Below are 26,411 nucleotides of genomic sequence, written 5' to 3'. Positions count from 1 at the left end.
GTAGTAACTAACTCTTGCTAACTGCCTGCTATAGTAGAATACTCCTCTGCCTCCCTTTCACTAGGAAACAAGTGGTGACATTTAAGGCTGACTGCATAATCCAAAATAATCTCATTTTAAGATCCTTAATTAATTTCATCTGTATTTTAAGACACTCACAAATGCAAAGTACCTCTTGTTGTACAAGGTAACACTCACAGGTTCTGCAGATTAGAACATGGACATATTGAGGGACAGTCTCCTGTTTGCTGGATTCAACATGTAATGACTGGAACTCTAGCAGCTCCTTAGACCACATGAATGAGGACCACAGGCTAGGCATAGCTTAGCAGAAAACTTGGAGAAATATGTTTCCTTAATGAGTCTTCAGCACCAACACAGCAGCTGTGAACAACAGCATATACCATATACCATATGGTATACCATAATAGTACCTTGATTTGGTAACTCGTGCTTCCCCAACTGTTCCCTTTGTAAATGAAGATGTTAAACCACAGAGGAAGAAAAATAACCTCTCCAAGGTCACTTCACTACAAATAGTGGGGTTCAGCAGCCAGGTTTCCTAACTTCATGTGAATTCAAGAAAGGCACATTCATTTTAACATTTCCCTAAACTAAATTTGAACAGAATTTAAAGCTAATATGACATCTTGACTATATAAATGGCTGCAGGTCTTCATTTCTCCTTAACTCAGTAGCCTCTGTAATGTGACCTTATAGTCCCTTCTGTAAAGAGTGAGAGTCCACTTTCTTACTGTTTGAATGTGGGCTTGCACTACAGTTTTCTCTGGCTACTAAAACAAAAGTGAGGTGATTCCAGTTTCCAGCACAGACTTTAAGAGATCCTGTGGCTTCTCCTGTCTCTTGGAACCCTGCAACTTGAGAACAAGCCTAGCATAGTCTGTTGGAAGATGAAAGATATGTGGTCCAGTCAATAAATTAACACAAGGCAAAAACCAGGCAAACACCAGAGCTGTGAGTAAGGTCATCCTCAACCAGCCAACCAGAGCGAGGTGACCACAGACACATGAGAAAGCCAGCCAAAATCAGTCAAATCTGGAGCAGAAGAAAAGAACCACCCAGCTGACACACAGACTCTCAAGTAATAATAAAGGATTATTGTTCTAAGAGTTCGAGTTTTGAGAAGTTTTTTAGATAGCAATAACTCGTTGATAAAGTTGACAAAAGAGTAGCATCAAAATGTCTCATAAATATAAATAATAAATAGTCTGCAGCTTTGATACATTTTGAAGTTTCTTTACTTATGACCTCATCTAACTGTGGTATCTATAAACTGGTGGTATACACGATATTTTTAAAATAATATGAAAAAATCTTTAAATATGTAATTGATGTGTGTTTACATTAATGTATATTAGAAAACACTGATTTTCTACAAATAACAATCATGCAAATTTTTTGCCCTAAATAAACTCTTAAAGCAAAAAGCATCTCAACGTAAAGATATGAAGTAAATGATGACGTGAGTGGTAAGCAGATATAGTAAAGTCTGTGAAGCCAGAAACCAAATGTCTGGGGTTCAGTAAACGTTGCAGGACGGCAGGTGACTGTAATTGGCTGTGGCCTTTAAGGCTTAGCCAAGGAGACTCAGCCAAGCCTTTGGCAATCCTTGGAGAATGCTGGCCTGAAGAAACTTATGTTCTGGGCATGGGACAACAAAACCAGCATAGGGCATGTTGAGGTAATGAAGAAAACAATGTTGTCAGATAACTCAGTTTTGTAGACCCAGGCTTATATCCGCATGTGGCAACTATGTATACAGACATGCACACATTACTTAGTGTTTACACAGGGTCTTATCTGAGAATCTTACTACCCTTCACAAGCTTTAATTAAACCCCACAATACTTCTGATGAAACAGCTATTATTTTAGATGGGTAAATTGAGACACTCTTAATCAAGACTCTTCACACTGAAGAGGCAATCTGCCTAAGGTCAAGCAGGAAATGATTAATCTCAGCTGTGAACAGAAGCTACTAGTCTTTCTCTTTGGTTTGGACTCTAACCGCTTTACCGCAGAGCCTGAGGGAAGAGAAAAATTACCTTTTTATATTGTTTCTTAGCGTATCATGAGATTGTCTCTCTCCCTGGCTTTACTCATGTTAAAGTAGGAAGAACATTTTGCTTGTCTTTTGTTTTTTTTTCTTTTTTAGTCACAGATAAATAGGTTGCTTATTCCTTCACATGGAAAGTATCCCAAAACAGAGGCCTTTTTCAGAAATGTTGTGCAATAATGTATCTACTTGTTGCATTAAGGCAGAAACCAAGACTCTGCTTTTAGGGAGCATTTTCATTCCTTATCTTCAAAAGCCTTGGGAGTGAAAACAAGCTTGAAGCTGTGCATGTTTGCTGCCAGGAATAACGATCCATGGCTGAGCATTATCTTTGGCTCATTTAGACTTCCTGGACCCATGAGTTCAAATCCTGCCAGGTCAACTGGGGACTTTATCCTTCTAAATTAGATAAATGAAGCTGGAGACAGTTTACTGCGCTGGATTTCTTGGCTAAGACTTTGGAAACCAGAGGTCTAATTTAAAGTTCTTGAGAAGCTGGTTCTTGAAAAAAAGTGTTGACTTTACCTTGGATCAGTAGATCAAAGCTAAATGCTGCTAGGTAAGCAGCTCTTTAAAAGAACTAACAATATTTTCTTTTGGAAGTCTTTGCCAGATTTTTTTATAACAGAGACTACACATCAGTGTTTTCTGGGACATCAGGTTATTTTTCTTGTATTGTTTACCTTGCACTGGAACACACACACATACACATACAATACAATACACACACACAAACATACACTTGAGTTGATCTTAATATTATTTACTTATAAATTTTGTCAAATATTTGTACCAGACTGGAACAAATGACTCACAGCAGCTCATAGGAGACAATCACTAGGATCCAAATGTAGTGTTAGGAGAGAGATAATTCTGATTATGACCCTTCAGGTCACTTTCATTGACTTTGGAGAAGTCTCTCAACATATCTGTATCTTAAATCCTCAAATAAACTGAGAATGATAATCACTATCTATCTCATATAGCTACTGTGAACAGAATATGTGCAAAAGTCCTTTGTGAACCATGGGGGATTATGGAGCTATAGTGGGTTAGTTATTTAGGTAATGATTCTTAGCATATTTATTATTTATATATTAATGTATGCTGTCAAAGCATACAGCACATACTTTTTTCTGAAAAAAAAAAAAGTGTTATTCCTAAATAAACTGAACTCTTCTTCTGGAGTTTTATTCAATGCACTACTTTGGTTATAAGTAATAAAAACTTCATTTAATATTGTCTTAAACAGAAAAGGGAATTGGTTGGTTTGTAGCAAAGCCAAACTTGGTATAAGAGAATTACTATTAATTTTGCTATGTGTGTTTGTATTGTAGCTATGTTTCTGAAAATACCTTCTGTTGGAAACACAAAATACAGTACCTATAGAAAAGAGAAACAATATCTAAGATTTGCTTGAAAATATTCCAGCAAGAAAAAAAAAGGGAAAGAAATGGTGGGGACAGGGAGGAATGTATTGATAAAATGTTGATGATTGCTAAACTTACACAATGGGTATAAGTCAGAACAGCAAGTTTATTCTACTCATCTCTCTATATTTACGTATACTTTTAAATATTCATAAGTTAAAAGATAATATTTTAAGTGCTACTACAAAGAATCAGTCATCACTTCTTCATCCTCAGCTCTCTGTTTTCTTCAGTCATTTCTGTTCTCTGTAAAGTGATCAGTTCTCCTGATGATGAACATGGGTTGCTTGAGGCTGACATGATTCTTATAACTAGAGATCCTCAAGAATAGATGGTGTGATTTTTTTCCATTGGCTTCAGTGAAATTCCCAGAAGAGTCTAATTGGGCTAAGTTGGGCACATCCCCTCTCTGAAGTAATCACTGTGGCTCCTGGACAGAAGTGTTTTGTTGCAATGGCCCAGAGATATAATGCAAGATAGTGCAATGGTTACATCATGCTAGACAACCCAAGTTCAAATTCTGCCTCTGTCACTCATCATCACTGAACAAGTTATAGTTATTTAGCTTCTCTGGATCTCAGTTTTCTCTTCTGTGAAATAAAGATAATAATAAAAATACCTACCTTGTGCTGTCATTGTGAAGATTAAACAAGTTACTCTTCTAAGTGACTAGAAGAGTGCCCTAAATATACAGAGCCCATTACTACTAAATCAGTAAAAATATATCATTATCTGTCAAGCTCTGTAGTAATAAAAGTTAAGTCATTTCTATGAGAACCAGTCGTGATATGTTACCACAAATAAAAAGAAGATTTTTCTCCATGAGATGAAGATATGAAAAACCATAGAAATTCTATGTTTTTTTCATAGATCAGATAGAAATTCTGTTATAGACACCCCACCATCATACGCACATGCTGCACTGGTGTAGTCAATCTTCCCTGTGCCCCCTGCATTAGGAGATCTAAGAGGTGCATTCTGATGGCTAGCACATCTAGATAGCTGTAAACCTACACTGTTCCAGGCTTGGTGAGAAAGAATTGGGTTTCTTACATCATGAACTGTGATCAGTGCCTGACCACACAATAAAGCAAATATTGCAACAAATAGCAAGGCTCATGAATTTTTTGGTTTTCCAGCTCATATAAAAGTTATGCTTACACCAGCAATTTTCAACTGGTGTGCCACAAGAATTTTTAAACCATGCTGTACCCAACTATTTAGTCAGGGGCACTGATCTCTTTTCCCTTAGTTTGTCAAATTAAAAGAAAATGACAATAACCAACAGAACAATAGCTATCTGGTGTGACTATATCAAAATTAAACCTATTTTTACCAGACGAGCAAAATATATATTTTTTGATGTGCCACAGAATTTTAGTAATTAGTTTATGTGTGCCATGAAATGAAAAATGTTGAAAGTCACTAGTTTATACTATATTGCTCTTTGTTAAGTGCACAATATGTTTTAAAAACTATATACTTTAATTAAAAATGCTATATTGCTAAAAATGGAAAGCATCATCTGAGCCTTTAGCAAGTTTTAATATTTTTCCTGGTGGGGGGTCTTGCCTCAAAGTTGACGGCTGCTGACTGGTCAGGGTAGTGGTTGCTGAAGGCTGGAGTGGCTGTGGCGATTTCTTAAAATAAGGTATCAGTAAAGTTTGTTGCATCACTTGACTTTTTCTCTCACAGATGACTTCTTTGTAGCATGTGATGCTATGTGATAGCATTTTACGATAAAAATCTTTATTTCACATGCAGTATGGTGTTGGATGAAAGCTCCATAAATATCCTGACCCCTAGAAAGATAAACAGGTGGGTCCCAGCACAAATCAAGCCTGAAATATTGCTGGGGGCAAAAATGGAAAACTGAAGCTTTCTGACTTCAGGCACATCATAAGGAAGACAGGGATCTTTGGAAAAGACAAAAAAGCTGAGGAAAAGAGAAAGCAGCAGAAAAAAAGGAAGACCAAATATGAGATGGACTGACTCCATAAAAGAAGTCAGAGTCATGAGTGTATAGGAGCTGAGCAGGCTGTTGAGGATGAGACATTGTGGACATCACTCATTATAGGGTTGCCAAGAGTCAGAGCTGACTCAAGCACACCTTACACACAAAAAACTTCTTTCAAAGTTGGAGTCAATCCTCTCATACTCTGCCAGTGTTTTTATTAACTAAGGTTATATAATACTCTAAATCTTTTGTTGTCATTTCAACTATCTTCACCAGGAGTAGATTCTATCTCAAGAAATCACTTTTCTGGGGGAGGCTGGGATGGGAAAAATAGACAAAAAAATTGAAAACTAATATTCTTTGCTTCTCCACAGGAAGTAATTCATCATCTGTTAACCTTTTATTATGAGATTGCAGCACTTCAGTAACATCTTCAGGCCCCACTTGTAATTCCAGTTCTCTTGCTCTTTTTACCATATCTGCAATCATTTCCTCTGCTGAACACTTCAACCCCTCAAAATCATCCATGAGAATTGGAATTAACTTTTTTCAACTCCTGATAATGTTGATATTTTGATCTCTTCTCATAAATCACAAACATTCTTAATGGCATCTAAAATGGCAAATCCTTCTCAGAAAGTTTTCAATATACTTTTCTAGATCCATCACAGAAATCACTATTTATAGCAGCTATACCTTCATGAAATGTATTTTTTAAATAATAAGACTTGAAATTGAAATTACCCCTTGATCCATGGGCTGCAGATGGATGCTGTTTTAGCAGGCATGGAAACAACATTAATCTCATTGTGCATCTCCTTCAGAGCTCTTAGGTGACCAAGAGCACTGTCAATGAGCAATGATATTTTGAAAGGATTCTTGTTTTCTGAGCAGTAGGTCTCAAGAGTGGACTTAAAATATTCAATAAACCATGCTGTCAACAGATGTGCTGGCATCCAGACTTTGTTCTTCCATTTAGAGAGCACAGGCAGAGTAGAGTTAGCATAATTCTTTAGGGCCCTAAGACTTTGAGAATGGTGAATGAGCATAGGCTTCAATTTAAAGTTACCAGCTGCTTTAGTCTCTGCTAGCCTAAAACTCTTCTGCAGCTTCCTTGCCTCTCAAGCCTTCACAGAATTAAAAAGACTTAGGACCTTGCTCTGGATTAGGCTTCACTTTACAGGAATATTGTTGGCTGGTTTGATCTTCTATTCAGACCACTAAAAGTTTCTCCATTATCAGTAATAAGGAATTTTCACTTTTTTATTATTCATGTGTTCACTGGAGTAGCACTTGAAGGCTATTTGGGGTTGTTTATGGTTCCATGTATTTTTTGAAATATTTGTTCTATATCTGTAAAATATGCCTTTGGTATTTTAATAGGGATTACATTAAATGTATAAATCACTTTATGGACAGTATGGACATTTTGATGATGTTGATTCTTCCAGTCCATTAACATGGTATATGTTTCCATTTATTTATCTTTCTTAATTTCTTTCTCAGTTTGTGTAGTTTTTTGAGTATAGGTCTTTTACCTCCTTGGTTAAGTTTATTCCTAGGTACTTTATTTTTATCATTGCTATAGCAATGGTAAAAATGCTATAACATTTTTCCTTATTTCTGTTTCTGACATTTCATTGTTGGTGTACAATAATGCCTTCAATTTCTGAATATTGACCTTGTATCCCACCATTTTGCCAAAAACACTTATTAGGTCAAGTAGTTTTTTGGTGGGGTCTATAGAGTTTTCTATGTACACTATCATGTCATCTGCAACCAATGAGAGTTTTACTTCCTCCTTTCCAATTTGGGTGCCTTTTATTTCATTTTCTTGTCTGATTGCTGTGTCTAGAACTTCTCATACTATGTTAAATAGAATCAGTGAAAGCAGAAATCCTTGTCTTATGTCTGATCTCAGGGGGGGAAGCTTTTAGTTTTTGCCTGTTGAGTATGATATTGGCTGTAGCTTTCTCATACATGTTGAGGTATGTTCCCTCTACTCCCACTTTGCTAAGTACTTTTATCATAAGTCAGTGCTATATCTTATTATATGCTTCTTCTGTGTCTATTGATATGATCACATGATTTTTCCTTTTCATTTTGTTTACGTGATATATTATGTTTATTGATTTGCAAATATTGGATCCTCCTTGCATCCCTGGGATGAATCCCACTTGATCATGGTGTATGATCTTTCTAATGTATTGCAGGATGTGGTTTGTCAATATTTTATTGAGAGTTTTAGCATCTATGTTCATAAGCAATATTAGAGTAGTTTTCTTTCTTTGTTGTGGCTTTATCTCGTTTTGGGACTAGGATGATGCTGCCCTCATAAAAAGAGTTTGAGATTCTTCTCTCTTCTTGAATTTTTTGGAATAGTCTGGGAAGAATAGGGGTTAGCTCTTCCCTAAATGTCTTGTAAAATTGTACTATGAAGCCGTCCAGTCCAGGGCTTTATTTTGCTGGGAGTTTTAGTGTGCTGGAAGTTTTTTGATTACTGCTTCAACTTCACTAGCTATTATCAGTCTATTCAGGCTTTCTGCTTCTTCTTGTTTCAGTTTTGGAAGATTATATCTTTTTGGAAATTTGTCCATTTTGCCCAGGTTTTCAAATTTCTTGACATATTTTTGTTTGTAATAATTACTTACAATCCTTTGTACTTCTGCGACATTAGTTGCAATTTCTCTTTTTTTCTGATTTTATTGATTTGGGGTCTCTCTTTTTTTCTTTTTGATGAGTTTGGTTAAAGACTTGTTGGTTTTGTTTATCTTTTTAAAGAACCAGCTCCTGGATTTATTGATCCTTTGAATTGTTCTTTTAGTATTTTTGTCATTTCTTTGTGCTCTGATCTTGATTATTTCCTTCCTTCTACTTGCTCTGAGTTTCATTTGTTGTTGTTCTTCCAGTTCTTGTAGTTGTAAGATTAGGCTATTGATTTGAAAGGTTTCTATATTTTTAGGTTGGCCTGTATTGCTTACTACTTCCCACTCAGGACTGCCTTTGCTGTATCCCATAGGTTTGGGGTTGTTGTATGTTCATTTTCATTTGTTTCCAGAAACTTTTTGATTGCTACTTTTATCTCATTCTTAAATCATGTATTGTTTAATAACATGTTATTCAGTCTCCATGAATTTGACTGTTTTTGAGTTTTTTCCTTTAGTTTGAATTCTTGTTTCAAGCAATTTTGATCTAAGAAGATGCTTGATGTAATTTCAATTTTCTTGAATTTATCGAGGCTTATTTTGTGTCCTATCATATGATCTATCTTTGAAAATATTCCATGTACATTTGAAAATAATGTATATTTTATTCTCCCTGCATATCAGTTTATTCTAGTTGATATAAGGTCATCTTTAGTGCCATGATATTCTTGCTGATTCTTTGGAAAACCCATTATTGACAGTGGGGTGTTAAAATCCCCTACTATAAGTGTGTTGTTGTCTATATCTTTCATGAAGTTCTCCAAGATTTTCTGTATATATTTGGGTGCTTCCATGTTGGGTGCATATATGTTTACAATTTCTTCTTGGTGGATTCTTCCCTTGAGTATTATGAAGTGTCCTTCTATGTCTCTTTCCATGGCCTTTGTTTTGAAGTCTCTTTTGTCTGATCTAAGTACCCTGGGTTTTTTTTTCCTGTCCATTTGCTTGCAATATTTTTTGCAACACTTTACTTTCAGTCTGTGTAGGTCTTTTGTTCTGAGGTGAGTCTCTTGTAGGCAGCATATGTGTGGGTCATGTTTTCTTATCCATTCCTATCTCTTTTTATTGGAGTTTTTAATTCACTTACATTTAAGGTTATTATTGGTAGATCTTACTCATTGTCATTTTCTCCCTTTGTTCCTGTGTTGCTTTCTTTCTTTTTTCTTCACCTTCTTAAAACAGTCACTAGCATTTCTCGCAATGCTGGTTTGGAGGTATATTCTTTTAGCCTTCTTTTGTCTGAGAAACTCTATTTCACCTTGTATTTTAAATGAGAGCCTTGCTGTGTAGAGTAATCTTGGTTGCAGGCCTTTGCTTTTCATTATTTGAAATACTTCTTGCCATTCCCTTCTGGCTTGTAGTGTTTCTGTGGAGAAATCAGCTGCTAGCCTAATTAGAGCTCCTTTGTATGTTACTATCTTTTTCTCCCTTGCTGCCTTTAAGATTCTTTCTTTGTCTTTGAACTTTGTTATTTTAATACTGATGTGTCTTGGAGTAGGCCCCTTTAGGTTCCTTTTGATTGGGATTCTCTGCACTTCCAGTACTTGTGTTACTTTTCCTCTCATCAAGTTAAGGAAGTTTTCTATCATTATTTTTTCAAACGAGTTTCTGTCTCTCTCTATTTCTCCTTCTGGTATCCCTATTATATGGATATTATTATGTTTCATATTATCCTATAGCTCCTTTAACTCTTCTGTGTTTTTTTATGAGTTTTTAAAAAATTTTTTGCTCTGTCTGGGAATTTTTTCAACCTTGTCCTTCAAGCTTGTTGATTCAAATCTCTGCTTCATCTAACCTGCTTTTAATTCCTTGTACTGTGTTCTTCATTTCAGATACTGTGTTTTTCATCTCCTTCTGTCTCTTATTGATAGTTTCTATTTCCTTTTTCATGCTGGTGTATTTCAGAGTAAGTTTCTCATAGCTTTCCTGGAGTTCTTGGGTGTTCTCACTGAGCTCCTTGAGAGTTCTTGTAATCATTATTTTGAACTTTATGTCTGATAGCTTGGTTGCCTCAGTTTCATTTAGCAGTCTTTCTGGAGATTCCTCGTTTCTTTCTGATTGTTCCTTTTTCTCCCCATTTTAGATGATTGTTCTTTTTTCCTGCTTGTTAGATTTATCTGCTGGACTCAACTGTCATCATGATGTGATCTTCTTTGGTAGGAAATCTGTGGGACTCAGCGGTGGAATCTCTTTGAGCACCTGTGCTTGATGCTCTTGTGCTGCCCTTATGCCTTTTACGTGGTTGAATTGCGTTTTGGTTGTTGTTGGGTGGTTCTTTGGTGTATTCTTCCCTTTGGCTGACTGTCTGAGAGTCACTCCAACCTCCACATCTTGTATACTGCTGAAATGAATGTTAAACAGCTTTGGAGAAAAATAGCATCTTGCACCTGTCTCTATTTTCTCTGATCTGCTGGGTTTAGTAAATCCAGGCCCAAGGAGCTGTGTAGTACATAGTGTCTGGAGCAGGGCTTTTTCCTTTTTTCCCTTGAAGAATGTATACATCAGCTGGAAACTTCTAGGCCTGACTTCACAACTCTGCTGAGCCTGTAATCCCATAGGTGGATTTGCCCAACTGTGAAAAGCTCTGGCTGACTGGGGAAAATCTCAAGTATTCAACTCCTGCTTTCTCTTGAGAGACCCAAGCTTGCTGCTCTCTCACAGGAGGTTCAGCCCAAATTTTCCACTCTGTTCTGCCCTCTGCTTGTGAGCTATGTTGGCTTGGGTCTTTCCATTCCTTCAGTTTATTCTATCTCTGAGTTTTTGGTTAGCAAAGCTGTTTCAGCTGGTCATGCACCTAGGCCCCTGCCAAGCCTCAGGTACACTTCAGCTACCCTTTTAAAAGAGTGTCTCTATGGCCCCTACACTGTAGCATGGGTCCCTGAGGGTCCTGTTCTCCATATGCCTCCCTCTCCCCACAAATTACAGTCCCTCACAGTCAGGTCTAGCCACCTCTTTAAAGGGCCCCTGACAACTGTAGAAAAAGTTTTTCTCTGAATCTTTCCTGGATGGCATTGGGAAGATCTCCTCAGCTCTACTATAACACAAGACAATGATAGCATGCTGTCCCTGCTCTCTCCAGATGTCTTTAGCCTCCAAGCTGCCTGTTCCCACTGTGCTGTTTCTGATGCCTGCACCTCCCCGGCCTTCTCTCTCTACCCTGGTAGCTCAAAGGTACTGAGCTAATCTTCAGCCATCCCAATTCTGTGCAGCCAGCAGTGCTAGGGTAGGTGGCAGTCCTTCAAGAAAGTCTGGGTTGTCACTCCTGAGTGCCCTACACTTGGGCCAGTTCCTGCATATTTCTGCACACTCCATACACGCTCTCACTCACAGATGCTTTCACTCACCCTCTACTCTGAATTCTGACTTTAAATCTTGTCTGTGTCTGAGAGCAGATAAATGGAGCTGCCTGCTACTCTGCCACCATCTTGGATCTTCTCTTGTTCTTAATTTTTTGAGGAACATTCATAGTGTTGTCCATAGTGGCTGTACCAGTTCACATTTCCACCAACAGTGAATGAGGATTCTCTTTTCTCCACAACTTCTTCAACCCTTGTTATTACTTGTTTTGTTGATGGTGGCCATTCTATCAGGAGTGCGGTAGTATCTCATTGTATTTTTTAGTACTTTTAATATTGTCCTTTTTGTCTATTAAATGTCTGACCCATGAAGGCATAGGCTATATTTCTTTCATTTACCATTGCATCCCCAGAGTCAGGCATAGAACCAATGAATATTTATTGAATAAGCGAATACTTTGTATCGGATATGCTAAAATAAAAAAGATAACTAATGTAGTCCTTACCTTCAAATGCTTAAAACCTAGGGCAGGATTCTCAGTAGAAAGTGGTATAAGACTATTCAAGTAATGAAATCCCTGAATTAAAGGGCTTTTTAAAAGACTTAAAGCTTCAAGTCCCTAAGTCAAGGATCAGTAGCCACTAGGATGTTAAAATAAAATCTTATCAAGCTCACTTTAATAATAGATAATACCAATATTAATGAATGCTCTATCTAAATGTAAATGAATACTCCTAGGGGAATTTTAAGTGACCACTAGGAAAGTGACCTTAGTTTACACCCTTCTAATTTGGGGTTTGAAGTTATTTCACCAGGGAGCACAGCTTGCCGTGGTTTGTAGCATTTGAGCTTTGATCTGCCAATCGACTGCACTGAGACCATTCTTCCCATGGACTCCCAGCCAATGGACTGAGCACAAGAAGAATGCCAAGGCAGATCTGTTTCCTGGGAGAAGAGAGCTCTTCTGATGGGCATCCCTGGCTTGATGATTCCCCTTGAGCTGAGCTGAAAAGCACTGCATCCAGGCTTCTTTCTTTCCCTCTTTTCTCACAGGGTCAGACTTGCCTGCTGTCTGATAGCTCTCCCCACCTCCTACATCTCCTTCCCTGTTTTTCTTCACAGGCATTTCCTCAAATAAAATGCTTGTGCACCTAATCCTGGTTTGGTGCCTCCTTTTAAGAGAATCCAAAGTAACACTCCAGACAAGCACATATGAATTCAAATATATTAGATACTCCTAGGTATTTCATATATGTGCTAAGAGAAAAAAATCTGAACCGATTGTGCCATATTTTCCCTCTATATCAGTTTCTTGATCTTGACACAATCGACATTTTGGATAAGATAATTCTTTGCCACCAATTATTTTTTTGTTTTGAGGTTGTTCTATGCACTATAGGATATTTAGCCTCATCCATGACCTCTATCCATCAAATGCAAGTGACATTTCCATTTTTTTCATTATAAAAATTATAACTGTCTCCAGACATTATCCAATGTCCACAGAGGGAAGAATAAGTTGCCTATTGTTAACTGTAGATCTAGCATATGATACATGGTGTCTGTAATACTGATATGACCTTGGGCCTGGTTGGAACAGTAAGTGCTATCTCCTACCTCGAGCTATAACCAAGCAGTGATCTGTGACTAGGCTGGCAAAAGAAGCACTTTGTTTAGAGGAAGTTCATAAAGTTATTTTGGCCAGGACGATGAGCTAAGCTCATAATAAGTACTTGCAGCAAGAAACCACCTTCCAAATGCATGGTGTGCACCATGACTGGGATTGACTTAAGGAGGGTGAAGAAATCATATAATTTGATGTCTTACAGATATGTAAGTAACCCAAATATGTGTTTCTTTTTTTGGTCTCAAAAGATAACTCTATAATATAATTCATCATCACGGTCATTTTAAACTACATCCAGACTGTCAAAAGTCTAAGTAAGTACATTTTCACTCTCCTCTAAAAATGGAAGATACTAAATAATGCAACAATATGTTTTAACTGGAGGATTTTCATACTCAATTCTAACTCAAAAATATATCTGCTGACATTTATGTTTTGTAAAATAATTCCTATGTTATAATTATGTACCTTGAGCAGAATTACAATGCATTTGTGTTGAACAACTGATATATTCTATGGGCAGAGTCTTGAGAATTTTCAATTCCGTTGTTGCCAAGAGAAAGAGGTATCAACCTTTCAGAATGAGACAGTCACACTAGATTTTGTGCATAAAGAAAATCACAGCTAACACTTTGAGACTTCAATAGATTTTTCTCCAGTGCCTATAGTAGTTACAACTATTGAAAGATTATAGATTCCTGGAGGATAGGGACTGCATCTTCTCCCAAGTTCCTCCAAGAGTATTTGCACATTTTAGGTACTCAATAAATTATCTGAATAAGCTAACTCAGATCAAACCCTCTGAGTATACTGCTATAAAATATAGATCAGGATACAAGTCTCTCAATTCCCAACCCATCTTGTGTTATAATGTAAGTAGAGTTATGGTTAAGAGATTATGCTGCTCTGTATCTAAAGACCCAAATCTATTTTCAGTCTCCCTGTTTCCCCCATTGGTTATGTTTTAGGTGACGTTGTAAGTTCCTTAATTTTTCTGAATTTCAATTTTCTCACTAGTAAATTGAGAATAATTATAATGCTATATTATTTTGAGGTCTAAGTGAGAAAATCTGGAGATACTCCATGGTTGGGTAGACCAGTTGAAGTTGATAGCGATCAAATCAAGACATTAATTAAAAACTATTAATGTTATACCACACAGGAGATAGCCAACATACTCAAAATATCCAAATCAATAAAGTTATTGGTGAAAATTAAACATGTGTCTTTTGTTTTATGGAAAAAACAAAATAAACATTTTGGCCAACAATACAATGAATTTCAAAATCTAAAAAACAAATATTTCTACATAGTTATAGGTTATTTAAAAATAATTACAGGGCAATAAGAAGCCACTGTCTTAGAAGAAAATCTATTTGTACCTTTTAAAAAACATTTAAAAAGCAACCCATAATAATTATATGCTTAATGTTAAGAAGTGTGTTAGAAGTGGGTCAGCCTTATTAAGTAAAGAAATTTATTAATCTCATTTTGGTTTTGACTTTATGTAGCATTGAATTTATAGATAAATTTGAGGAGAATTGATATAGGGATAATACTGAGTCTTGTCATCTAAAAACATGATTCCTCATTTACTTAGGATTTTCTTCTGTCTTTAAATAATTTTTCAATTATTTTCTTTTTACAGGTTTTGAGTATTGTGCAGTTTTTATGAATTTGTGAGTTGGAAATTATTACTGTTACTACATTTGTATCCTGCAAACTTGCTGAACTTTCTAGTTTTTATCAAATAGTTTGAAGAATGTTTTATATTTGCATAGTTGACAGTCATATGCAAATAAAAATAATTTTGTCTTTCATTTTAATTTTTATATAAATTCTTTTTTTCATACTTAGTTGACAAAAATGTCCACTCAGTATTAAATGCAAATAATGTTCAAGATAATTATTTATATATTTTTCCCTGATTTTAAGGGAAATGCTTCTAACATTTAACCATTAACTATGATATTTGCTATAGTTTTTTATTTGCTAGGAATTCTTTTCTCTAGTATGGGTGACCTTCATCACACAGGGCCTCCTTAAATAAATGTGAAGATTTCTGAAGACTTATGCAAAGACCTTTCAAACCATGAACACAGTTTTAGTGTAATAGTGAAAAAAAGGGGAGAAATGACAGATAAGAGAAGAGAAAGTACAAGAGATAGAAATGGTTACATTAAGGGCAAAAAGAACACTTTGTTTCTGTTTCTTTCCTAAAAGGTCAGCCTGATCTAATTCCTCTTTATGGAGTCATTCCAGGGTAATGAGCAGAAGTTGGTAGAGTTTAGGTTATTGGGAAACAGGCCTGTATTGCACTATTATTTCATTTTTAGTATTATGAGACCAAAATGTGTCTTAAAATGTGGCAGAACATAAGAGATTTCTGGGTTGGATGTTTTCCTTTCTTTGGGTATCTAAAGAAGTATGGCCTTATTCACTTGAGATTGGTATATAATTCTGTGTATCAAAAATTACAAAAAAATAATATATAATAGGTGGTTCCACTTGATTTCTTCCCTTCAAAGTTAGCCATACTAATTGCCATACCCTTTTCTAAGTGAGGGTCATGCCTGCATCTGCCCAGTCGCCAGTCTTGTGTATCAGGCTCCAGACAGCTATAGCCTGACCTACATGTTGTAACTTTAGTTCCTCTTCCTCTCTCAGCCTCAAATGAACCTTTAGAGTTGCCTGGGTGTTGCTTTATTTATCACTTTACCTTGGGTTGGCCAAAAAGTCCGTATGGCTTTTTCTGTAAAATAAAAATCACATTTTTCATTTTCACCAATAACATTATTGGTTTGGATAATTTGATTATGTTGGCTATCTCCTATGTTGTATAACATTGATAGTTCTCAATTAATGTCTCGATTTGATTGATGTCAACTTTAACTAGTCTACTTGACCATGGAGCATCTCCAGTGAGAAATCTCCAGCTTGCAACTTCACAAACCCATTTTGACACATTTAATTAGTGACCACACCTTCTCCATGCATTGCACAAATCTTTTTATTTTTCATTTCAGTTGTGTTTTTACCTTTCTTGAAATAATAAAGCATAATATACCAAAAAATGTTGTGTATCTTCTTCCATCTTCAATATTAAAATGGATACACAAAAATTCATCAAGTTTGATAAATTTTTCTAATGCATGCTGATATGACAGCTGTCACAATAAAATGTAACAAAATTATTTTGAATGAAGTTAAAGACAACTAAGCAGTACTAGAGCCATCTTATGAAAAAAACAAACAAATTTTTGGCCAATCCGATAATTTCCTACCAAATGTATGTAGTTGCTGTTGTATAAATTCTTCTCTCTTCTGAAGGCCCAATTCAGAAATTCTTCACTCTTGAGACTCAAAGCACATAGTGTGTATCTGACTTCATGAAGATGGTGAACAGCAGCCTTGTCCATGGGTCAATCTGTCTTCTTTGTTTCTTTTCCATGGTATCAACATTAGGAGTAAAATGAAGCTCCATGCTGTCTGTTGAAGAGAATGAATTCCTGAGAAATCCTTTAGATGGAGAATTAGTTCAAGAAGGACTAGAGTTTCTGTGGCCACTTAGCAAATATTTCCACTGCCACTTGTCAAAACATCAGTTTCTAGGACTGAGGAGCAAAGTGAGATTTTGATGAGCTGTTCCACTTGTTATTGAGTGCCTCATTCTAAATTTATAGTATATTAGGTACAAGGTTGTTTTTTCTTAGAAAAAAATTCTGATGATTTAAGTAATAAGTGCTTATGATAGAATTTTAACATAAAAAAGTGTAAGGAAGATATTAAAGTCAATAACTAAACACTTTATAAGTGTTTATTAACTAAACAGTTTATGTGTTTATAAACATCAATTTATTCTATCTTCACAAATCAGCTATAAGAGCCATTAATATTGGTATACTTCTCTGCATGCTATTAAAAAATAGACTTTGTTAGAACAATTTTAGATTTACAGAAAAATTGAGAAGATAGTACAAAATTTTCCCATATAACTTCAAGTCAACTTCCTCCATTATTAACATTTTAAGCTATTAAGATACATTTGTTAAAATTAATGAACTAATATTAGTGCATATTACTAACTAAAACCCACAGTTATTTTTTGGGTTGGGTTTTTTGTTTGCTTTTTTGCATTTCCCTAACTAATGTCCTTTTTATCTTCCATCCACATGACCACATACGTAATAGTCATCGTGTCTCTTAAGGCTTCTCTTGGCTACAATAGTTTGAGTTTCTTTGTTTTTGATGACTTTAACAGTTTTGAGAACTCCTAGTCAGTTATACATGTATTATATGATGCCCTTGGAATTTTCTGAGGCTTTTTTTAATTAAAAAGCTGGGGTAAAAATTTTTAAAGTTATCATTAATTAGAGTTGATTGTATGGATTCTTTTTTCTGGTAGTTAAACAATCAAATAGCCTTTCTATTCAGTTTTCTTTTTCAGTGAAGTACATTATCAGATTTCAAATGTTATATTGTATAGATTCCTAAGATAAACCTACTTCATCATAATGCATTTTTTAAAACTTGGCTTGTGATTTTCATTTCTCATACCATCCTTGTCTGGTTTTATTATTGTCTCAACCATGTTCCCAGGAAAGCAAACTCTGGGATGGAGATTTATGTATAAATTTATTGGGGAGAGTCTCAGAACAAAGAGTGAAACTTAAATGCAGCTGCAGCAGAAGCCTCATCAAACAGATCTAGGATGGTCCTTCAATGTTGTCCCAAATTAATTCAATGGAGCCAGGTTCTCGAACCCTTGCATCTGCCAATCTTTGATATGGGCTTGAAGGCAATTCTTGGAAAGGGACTTAGCTCTGAGGGTCAGCATCCACCACTCTCAGTGGTTGTTAAATGCATGCCTGGTCCTGAAAGGGGCACCTGGGAAGTTTGCCATAGAATGCATATAATAGATAAAGAATATGCTTTCCTCAAAATAGGATTTCAGGAGGGTTTCCTTCTTCAGCATGTTAAACAACTCATAGAAACCAGAAGTTATGTGTTCCATCGACTATGGCAAAACTCGACTTGAAAACCATATGGGACATGCGGAGATGGGAACAGAGATGAGGATGGATTGATGTTTGACTCCTAAGCGAAGGTCTTTAACAGCTCTATAAGTCCTTTCCCCTGCCCAAATTAATGTTGCTAATTTCTATTTTATTTATATAAAGATCAATTTTATAAGTTTTCAGGTTTATTGGCATATACTTTTTATAATAACCCTTACAACATTTAAAGTCACAATTCTATAGTTAATTATGTTCCCTATTCCCCTTGTTTTTTGTCCCATTCTTAATTTCCCTGTCTTGCCTGATGCTTGCCTACTTGATTAATATTTCCAAAAATCTGTCCTTTATTTTTGCAGATCATTTCTGTTTGTTTTCTACTTCATTGATGTTTGCTTTTATACATGTTAGTCTCCTCTTTCTGGTTTCTTTGGGTTTACCCTGTTTCTTTTTCTAACTCTTGAGTTTTGGGCTCATTAATTGTCTATTGTTTTTCTTTTTTAATATATACATTTAAGATTACAAAGTTCCTCTCCAAGCACTGATTTAGCTGCATTGCATATATGTTGCTAAATGTAATAAAGACTATCAGCTGTTCTACAACTTCTATCCTATTCTTCTTCCTTTCATAAAAATACACTCGATTTTTTAGATGATCATATGACTTCTCAACTAAAAAGTATTTCTCAGCTTCTCTTTCAGCTAGTGGTAATATCCTGGAAGCAGATAGAGATCAGGGCACTCAAGGCGTTTCTTCCAGAACTTTCTATGGACCAACTTCAATCTGTAAGCAGAAATGAGTTACAGAACCCCCAGGGTGGTCAGACATACAGGCTGCTCAGTCAGCTTGGAGACATGAGAGCTTTGTCAGTCCAGGAGAGCACAGGGAAAGGCCAGCTCCCAGGATGCTACAAGGGAGGTAGGAGATTGTAGACTTTTCCCTGGAAGTCATTTGTCCAGCTAAAATTTGGGGAGTCCATAACTGAAAAGAGAAGGGAAGAGTAGATATTTGACAACTATAAACAATACTACCATAACTGCATGTCAACACACAGGGTGTGCAGCCATGGGATCTTGCTTTGTACAGTGGAGATGTGAGCAGAATACATGTACCTTGCAAGTCATGTCTTTAAAGAGAATGAGCATGCCCTCTCCTTCCCTTTTCACTTTTCCTATTTGCTGAGAATCAGCAAGATGCCTAGAACTTACAATTATGTTGGAACCTGAGATGAAAAGTACATGTTGAAAAGAGTTGAACTACAAGCTAAAAGGCTCTGAGAAAAACAGGACCTAGTTAAAGTCCCCCTGGAGAGCTTTCCAAGACTGTCCCAGCTTACAAAATTAGTGTCACACATAAGCAGGGTGAGCCTCAGCAGCTGGTCATCACGGGTTCCCCACAGAAATCCAGGCAAAGAATTCTAGTGGTGATAGACAAAACTGCAACCTTACTTGTAGTGTTGTATTTTATTTTTAACAGTTACTTACATATTGCTTACAAAATAAACATTGATTTTTAAAACTGAAAAGAAATTTAAAAAGAAAAATATTTGAAAAGAGGACTTTCCCAAGTCATTACTGACATGTGTTGGTCACATAAGAGATAGGTGTAGCTTCCTGAATTGTGGCATGGTGTTACAGGATGAGGTTGTAGGGCACCCACAATATAGCAGAGTGTTAAGAGCTTTGCAATACCCAGATAGATTCTGCCCCACCCTCTTTCCAGCTTTCAACCCTGCTTTCTCTAAGGATACAGCTATTCTGAGGTTCTAATGATATGGAACTATTATATAAAATGTTTATTGTGCCTGGTGTATAGTGAGTACTCAGTTAGTGACAGCTATTCTTATTTCCAGAATTTGTAGCACTAGTCCAGCTCTGGAGCCTTCCTAACATTGTCTCAAGCCCCTTAGCTTCTTTTCTCTTTTTCCCTCTCCCTACACAGAAAGACTTGCCACCAAATTCTAACTCTATCATAAGGTTTCTTAAGTGTAAGGATTCAGCTTCTAAAAAAAAAATCAGTACTCTGTTTTATGGAAGCTTAAGAATCAAATTTCTATAAAACAGGTTTACATAGAATGAGCAGTACTTGTGCCATGAACATGATTATTAATATTATTGTTTCTATAGTGAACTGTACTGAACAATAAGATATTCAGAAAATAACCTGATGTCATAGAGGGAAAAGGGTCTTCTTTATTTGTTAAATCTTAACTTCAAGTGTCCTTTGCAACTCTTGGCTCACTATTAGATCAGAGTAATTATTATTACTGAAACATAAGGTTAACATTTCCATCATCACTGGGGTAAAAATTTGCATACTTCTGCATAATTATTGTACACAGCTGCTTGTGCATTTCATCTTTTATCTTGGTCTGCACAATTCATCTGGAATTTCATAAAACTAGGCTATTCTTTATAACATTCTTAAAAGAACTTCAGGGGGAATGTTGAGTTCAACTTTTTAGCAGCATCCTTCACTTAAGTAAAAAGCTTCAGAGCCTCTTGAAGACATGAACAGTTTTGACTAAAAAGTTTAATATCAACCACATGGGCTCAATAATAGCAGAACAATTTTTACTGCATTATAAATCTGCTAAAAACAACAACAAAAAAGTTTATATATCTCTTTCTTACTTCTTGTTGGTATTTTGAAATTATCCCCTTTTCCTTCCTTATTTCCCAAACAAAGCCATGGTATTCAACATTGTCACAAATTCTCTTTGTCAATAATATTCCTTCCACAGGCTGTTGAAATGTGTAGGTCAGATAAGAGGAAATAACATAAAAACTGAAGCCATTTTTAAAAATCAAGATTGACTAAAAAGACTAAATAACTTCCATTTTATAGCAGAATCAAAAGAAATTGGTCAACAGCCATTATGTGAGATGAAGGAAAGGCAGCATAATATAACAGCTGGAAAGGAAGGATCTCTGAATATTAGTCTTGACTTTGTCTATCGCTTCATCCCTCAGCTCCTTTGCCTGTAGGTCAGCTCCAATGTAGGCAGGCTTTTCACATTCTGTGGAATGATGGTTATCTGCTTTCTAGTTTATCAGTTCAGCGATCCCAGTGCAGACAGTACCACTTTCCCCACTGTTCCTTAAAATGAGATGACCTTTGGCTAATACGTTTGGATCTCAGGCTCAATCTTAAACCAATGGAAAATGCAAATTGACCAAGTCTAGACTGCTTAGGTCACACACCTGCCTTCTCCTCCTCTACCTTTATTAATATAACCCCCTAGTTTGTGATAAGTGCATAGCAGTCAGCGAAAGACTCTTACTTCCTGTGCTCCCCTGTAGCAAAGTGTGGCTATATGACTGACCTGATAGTCTGAATTATGACCTCCTAAAATTTAATAGTCTGAATTAGGCCTCCCAGGTCCTAATCCCTGGACCCAGTAAATTTCCCTTATGTGATAACAGGCCCTTTGCAGATGAGAGTGAGTGAAGGTTCTTCAGATGGGACATTATCCTGAAGGTCAACATAAGGTTAACATATCTAGGAGGTTCCTAAAGGCAATCACAAGTGTCCTTACAGAATAGAGGCAAAGAGAGATTAAATACAGAAGAGAAGGCAGTGACCATGCAAGCAGGGATTGGAGAGAAACAGCCACAGCCATGTGGACACCTCAGTTTTAGCTCACTGGAACTGAGAGAGAAATGTAAGAGTATAAAATTCTGTGTTTTAAGCCAGTAAATTTGTAGTGATTTGGTATAGCAGCCATAGGTAAATAATATAGCAGTTCTGACTAATAAAATATAAGCAGAAAGGGAGGTTCCAATGTCCGGATCATACCCTTCAAGGGAAAGATGTTGCTCTCCTGACCTCCTTCTCTTTTGTGCAGTTGGCTGGAATGCTGACATGCTGGTGAGCCATTGTGTGTACCACCTATAAGGTGCATCATGATAATATGCTAGGACTATAGAACAACAAGAAAAAAGGAAACTGGGTCCCCAATACCCAGCTTGAAATCCCAATTTGAGAGACAAAATTCTCTGTGCTTTAAGCCATTGTATTGTGGGCTCTCTTATTATAGCTAATCTATACCCTGACAAAATCACCATTTTTGTCTGACATGAGACTGCACTTCAAAGATTTCTTGCAGAGAGTGTAATTAACCAAAACCCAAAGGCTGCAATCTGAACTCTACCACCATGTTTGCACCCAACCCCACTTCCCTCAAGCTGCTCCCACAATCTGGGTGTGGTGGGGATACTAAAGCAGTGTCATTCCTGGTGAGAAGTGGGGAGAACTGGGACTCCTCTAACAGCCAACTTTGGCTCAAGAACTCCTCAGTAACCCTCCTTAGACAGCATGGCAACCTAAGATGCTTCCGCCCACCCATCTTTTCTCTTCCTTCACATGAGGCAGATGGTTTCACCATCTGATTGCACTCCCAACTTTACCAGTTCCTTTCCTGTTTTCTGTCATAGGTGTTTGGCATCTAAACTCTCTGATTCTTGTCAACCTTATCTATACAAATAAAAGAATTGAACTTTCCCAGAGGTTCAAAACTGATGGTTTAGGTATCAAGTACAATCTAAAGATGGGTTTTCTTTGGCCAGTTAGCATTTTAAAACTAAATTAGTTGCCTAAATATAAATCAAGAGGACTTCTGGCCAAGATGATGGCATAGGTGGAAACATTGTGCCTCCTCACACAACCAAGTTTAAAGACAACAAAGTTTTAGTAATAAAAATGCAACCAAAACAGACAGAAAATTGAAATGTATGGAAGTCTGACAACAATGAACCATTCAGCCCAACTGGTAAGAGGGGCAGAGCCAGTGGCTGGCAGAGTGGGGTTGCACATGAAAAAGTGGCCAGACCAACCCAGGGGTGCAGGCGGTTGTTGGTAGATCCCAGGTGTGGGGTGGCAACAGGCAGACCCAGTGAGGGCACAAGGTGGCTGGCTGACCACAGTTACACATTCGCATGCAGATAAACCAGCAGAAAAACAAGCAGTGAGACAGACCTTGCAAGCTGGAAATTAAAGCCTAAAATCACCAACTGGAAAAACTTTTGGGGTCAAGGTGCTGGGAGAGGCTCCCAGGCTCACAGAGAGTTCGCTGGAGAGACCCACAAGGTCCTGGAGGGTGCACAAGCCCACACATCTGGGAACCGGCACCAGAAGGGCCCAATTTGCTTGCAGGAAGCAGCAGAGGGGACCAAAATCCAAGAGGGAGTGTGGAACAAGCGCCATTGCCCCTCTCTCACCCCACCCCCACATTTAGCGTCACAACCCAGTGACTGGGTCACCCCGCCCTGGTGAACACCTAAGGCTCCACCCCTCATACCTAACAGGTCTGAACAGACCAAAACATTATGGCTGGAGAACAGCTCAAAGCCCCAGAGCTAGTACTTCTAGACAACCAAGAGATAGCCAACCTATCAGATGCACAGTTCAAAACACTGGTGATCAGAATGCTCACAAAACTGGTTGATTTTAGTCACAAATTAGAGGAACAAATTAAGGGAAATGAAGGGAACTAAGTGAAATGAAGGGAAATGCACAGGAAACCAATAGTAATGGAAAGGAAACTGGGACTCAAATCAAGGGAGTGGACCAGAAGGAAGAAAAAAATGACCAAACAGAAAAAAATGAAGAAACAAGAATTCAAAAAAATGAGGACAGGCTTAGGAACCTCCAGGACATCTTTAAATGCTCCAACATCAGAATTATAGGGGTGCCAGAAGGGGAAGAGGAACAGCCATGAGTGGAAAACTTATTTTAACAAATAATAAAGGAGAACTTCCTCAATCTGGCAAAGGCAATAATCTTCCAGGAAATCCAGGAAGTTCAGAGTCCCATAGAAGCTGTACCTAAGGAGGAACACACCAAAGCACATCATAATTATATTAGCCAAGATTCAAATGAAGGAGAGAATCCTAGAAGCAGCAAGAAATAAGGGGACAGTCATCTACAAAGGACTTACCATTAGACTGTCAGCTGATTTCCCAAAAGAGACCTTATAGGCAAGAAGAGCCTGGAAAGAAGTATTCCAAGTCATGAAATCCAAAGACCTACATCCAAGATTGCTCTATCCGCAAAACTTTTATTTAGAATGGAAGGGCAGATAAAGTGCTTCTCAGATAAAGTCAAGTTGAAGGAGTTCATCATCACCAAGCCCTTATTGTATGAAATGTTAAAAGAGACTTATCTAAGAAAAAGAAGATAAAAAAAGATGAACAGTGAAAGGACAGCAAACTCACAGTTATTAATAACCATACCTAAAACAAAAGCAAACTAAGAGGACAGCTATATCAGGAGTGGAACCATAGAAATGGAGATCACATGTAGGGTTAGCAACAGGGGAATGAAAGAACTTGTGACACATGGACATAAACTAAAGAGGGGGGAATGGTGGGGGAGGGGATGTGCATGGTGGAAGAGAATGAGGGGGGAAATGGGACAACTGTAATAACATAATCAATAAAAATATATATTAAAATATATATATATATATAAATCAAGCCATTTTGTCAGAAAAAATACAATTTATGGCTCCTTTTGAAAAACAAAAATGTGTAACCAACCTCATCTTGTATTTCCATAGGTCAACCATTGGGTAAACCTAATGTTCCCCCAGTATACCTGGCCACTACACTCATTTATGACTGACTACACCTGACAGACATTTGCACAGACAAGTGCACAACTTGACTCTCCATGATCAAATGGCTTGTCTAATTGTAAAAGTCTATGAGCCTGGAATATAAATGAGAGCCCAGAAACAAAATCATATAATTACAGTCCATTGATTTTTCAGTAAATGTGTCAAGACAACTCAATGGGAAAATGATAGCTTTTTTCAACAAATGATTCTGGGAAAGCTTGATAGCCACATGCAACAGAATCAAGTTGGACTCCTTCTTCACACCATATACAAAATTAATTCAAAATTAATTTGAAATATACAAGATAAAACTATAAAACTATTAGAAGAACTTAAAACTTATGAATATGCTAAAAACACAAAATTGTACTCTTTAAAAGATTTATGTCATAGTGTATGAATTGTATCTCAATTTTAAAAGTACATGAGCCTTCTGTAAGAATCTATATCTTCATCTCTATTATCCTTGTTAACATTGTCAATATCATCAAATTACTTTTCATAATCATAAGTGAACCAGTACGAACTATTCACTTTACTTTATCATAAAGCATAGTAAATTGTAGCTAATGTTGGAATAAATTTCATTTATAAAAAATAAAATTTTAGCCTCCACTTTCAAAAAAGGAAAGTTTGGGGAAATTTTTTTAAGTGACATATTTTACTCCTCTTCTGAGGTGAAAATTTTTTGTATTTCATTTTCTCAGATAAATATCTTAACTCTATAGGATCACATAAAATGTCTCTTTGCTTGTTTACAGGCTGTTTCTGTGTAGGGAGGATAAATCCTAATCAATGCTAAATTGATTCATTTAAGTTTTCATATTGTTTTGTATAACTACCCTTAAGAATATGAGCTCATGGTCTCTTCTGAATCTCATGTCAAGCTGGGGCATCTGAAAAACCAGCAGCACCTACAGAGGCTCATTTCAAGCCACTTCTCATCACCAACCCCACTACAATACTCAAACTTTCAGGGAAATAGCCAGTCACCTTATACTGTGACTAAAAAGAATTAACCTACTAATTGAAGGAATGGTATATAAGCAAGTGAGTTATACTCTCCTTAGGATTTCTCTCTTATACCTTGGCACAGCTGAAAAATAAACCTGCATCACAAAACACACACACAATATTTCTTCCACTTTCACATAGTTGGAGTTCCAAAAGTATTTTCTCCCTGTGTTGATCAAGCACAAAATATAGTAAAGTAGTTAACATTATCCAACTAATTTGGACAAAATTTAGAAATTGCCAGTGAAAACTTGCTTGTCCTTAGAAAGGGGATCATGTGGAAATGACTATGAATATAAGTATGTGAGCATATATAATGAAAAGTGGCAAAATATGTTATGTCTCAGTTGTCTACTGTTCAATTTGGTTGGAGTAGGAGGAGTTCCTCTTCTGTGGCAGAAAATTTCCCTTTGTTTAGAACAACACCTTTATGTGTCTCTACCAACCCCTAGCTACATAAGAGCAACTCACAAAGAGAATAAAATTGATTTACATAATGAAATAAAAACAATTTCTGAAAAAGTGATTTTCCCCATGGATCTGGGGATGGGGATGCCTTCAGGGCTATACCTTACCCTCTCTGCTCTGCTCTGTGTTTAGCCTGCTCTCTGTAGACACATTACACAGGCTCCTTAGCCCACTGGCTTCCCACTGGGTTCTAGCAATAGGA

The sequence above is a fragment of the Artibeus jamaicensis genome, unplaced genomic scaffold (assembly GCF_021234435.1).
Source record: "Artibeus jamaicensis isolate MK-2021 breed Jamaican fruit bat unplaced genomic scaffold, CSHL_Jam_final contig_519, whole genome shotgun sequence".
NCBI classification, from domain to species: domain Eukaryota; kingdom Metazoa; phylum Chordata; class Mammalia; order Chiroptera; family Phyllostomidae; genus Artibeus; species Artibeus jamaicensis.
This window is presented reverse-complemented; position numbering follows the sequence as displayed.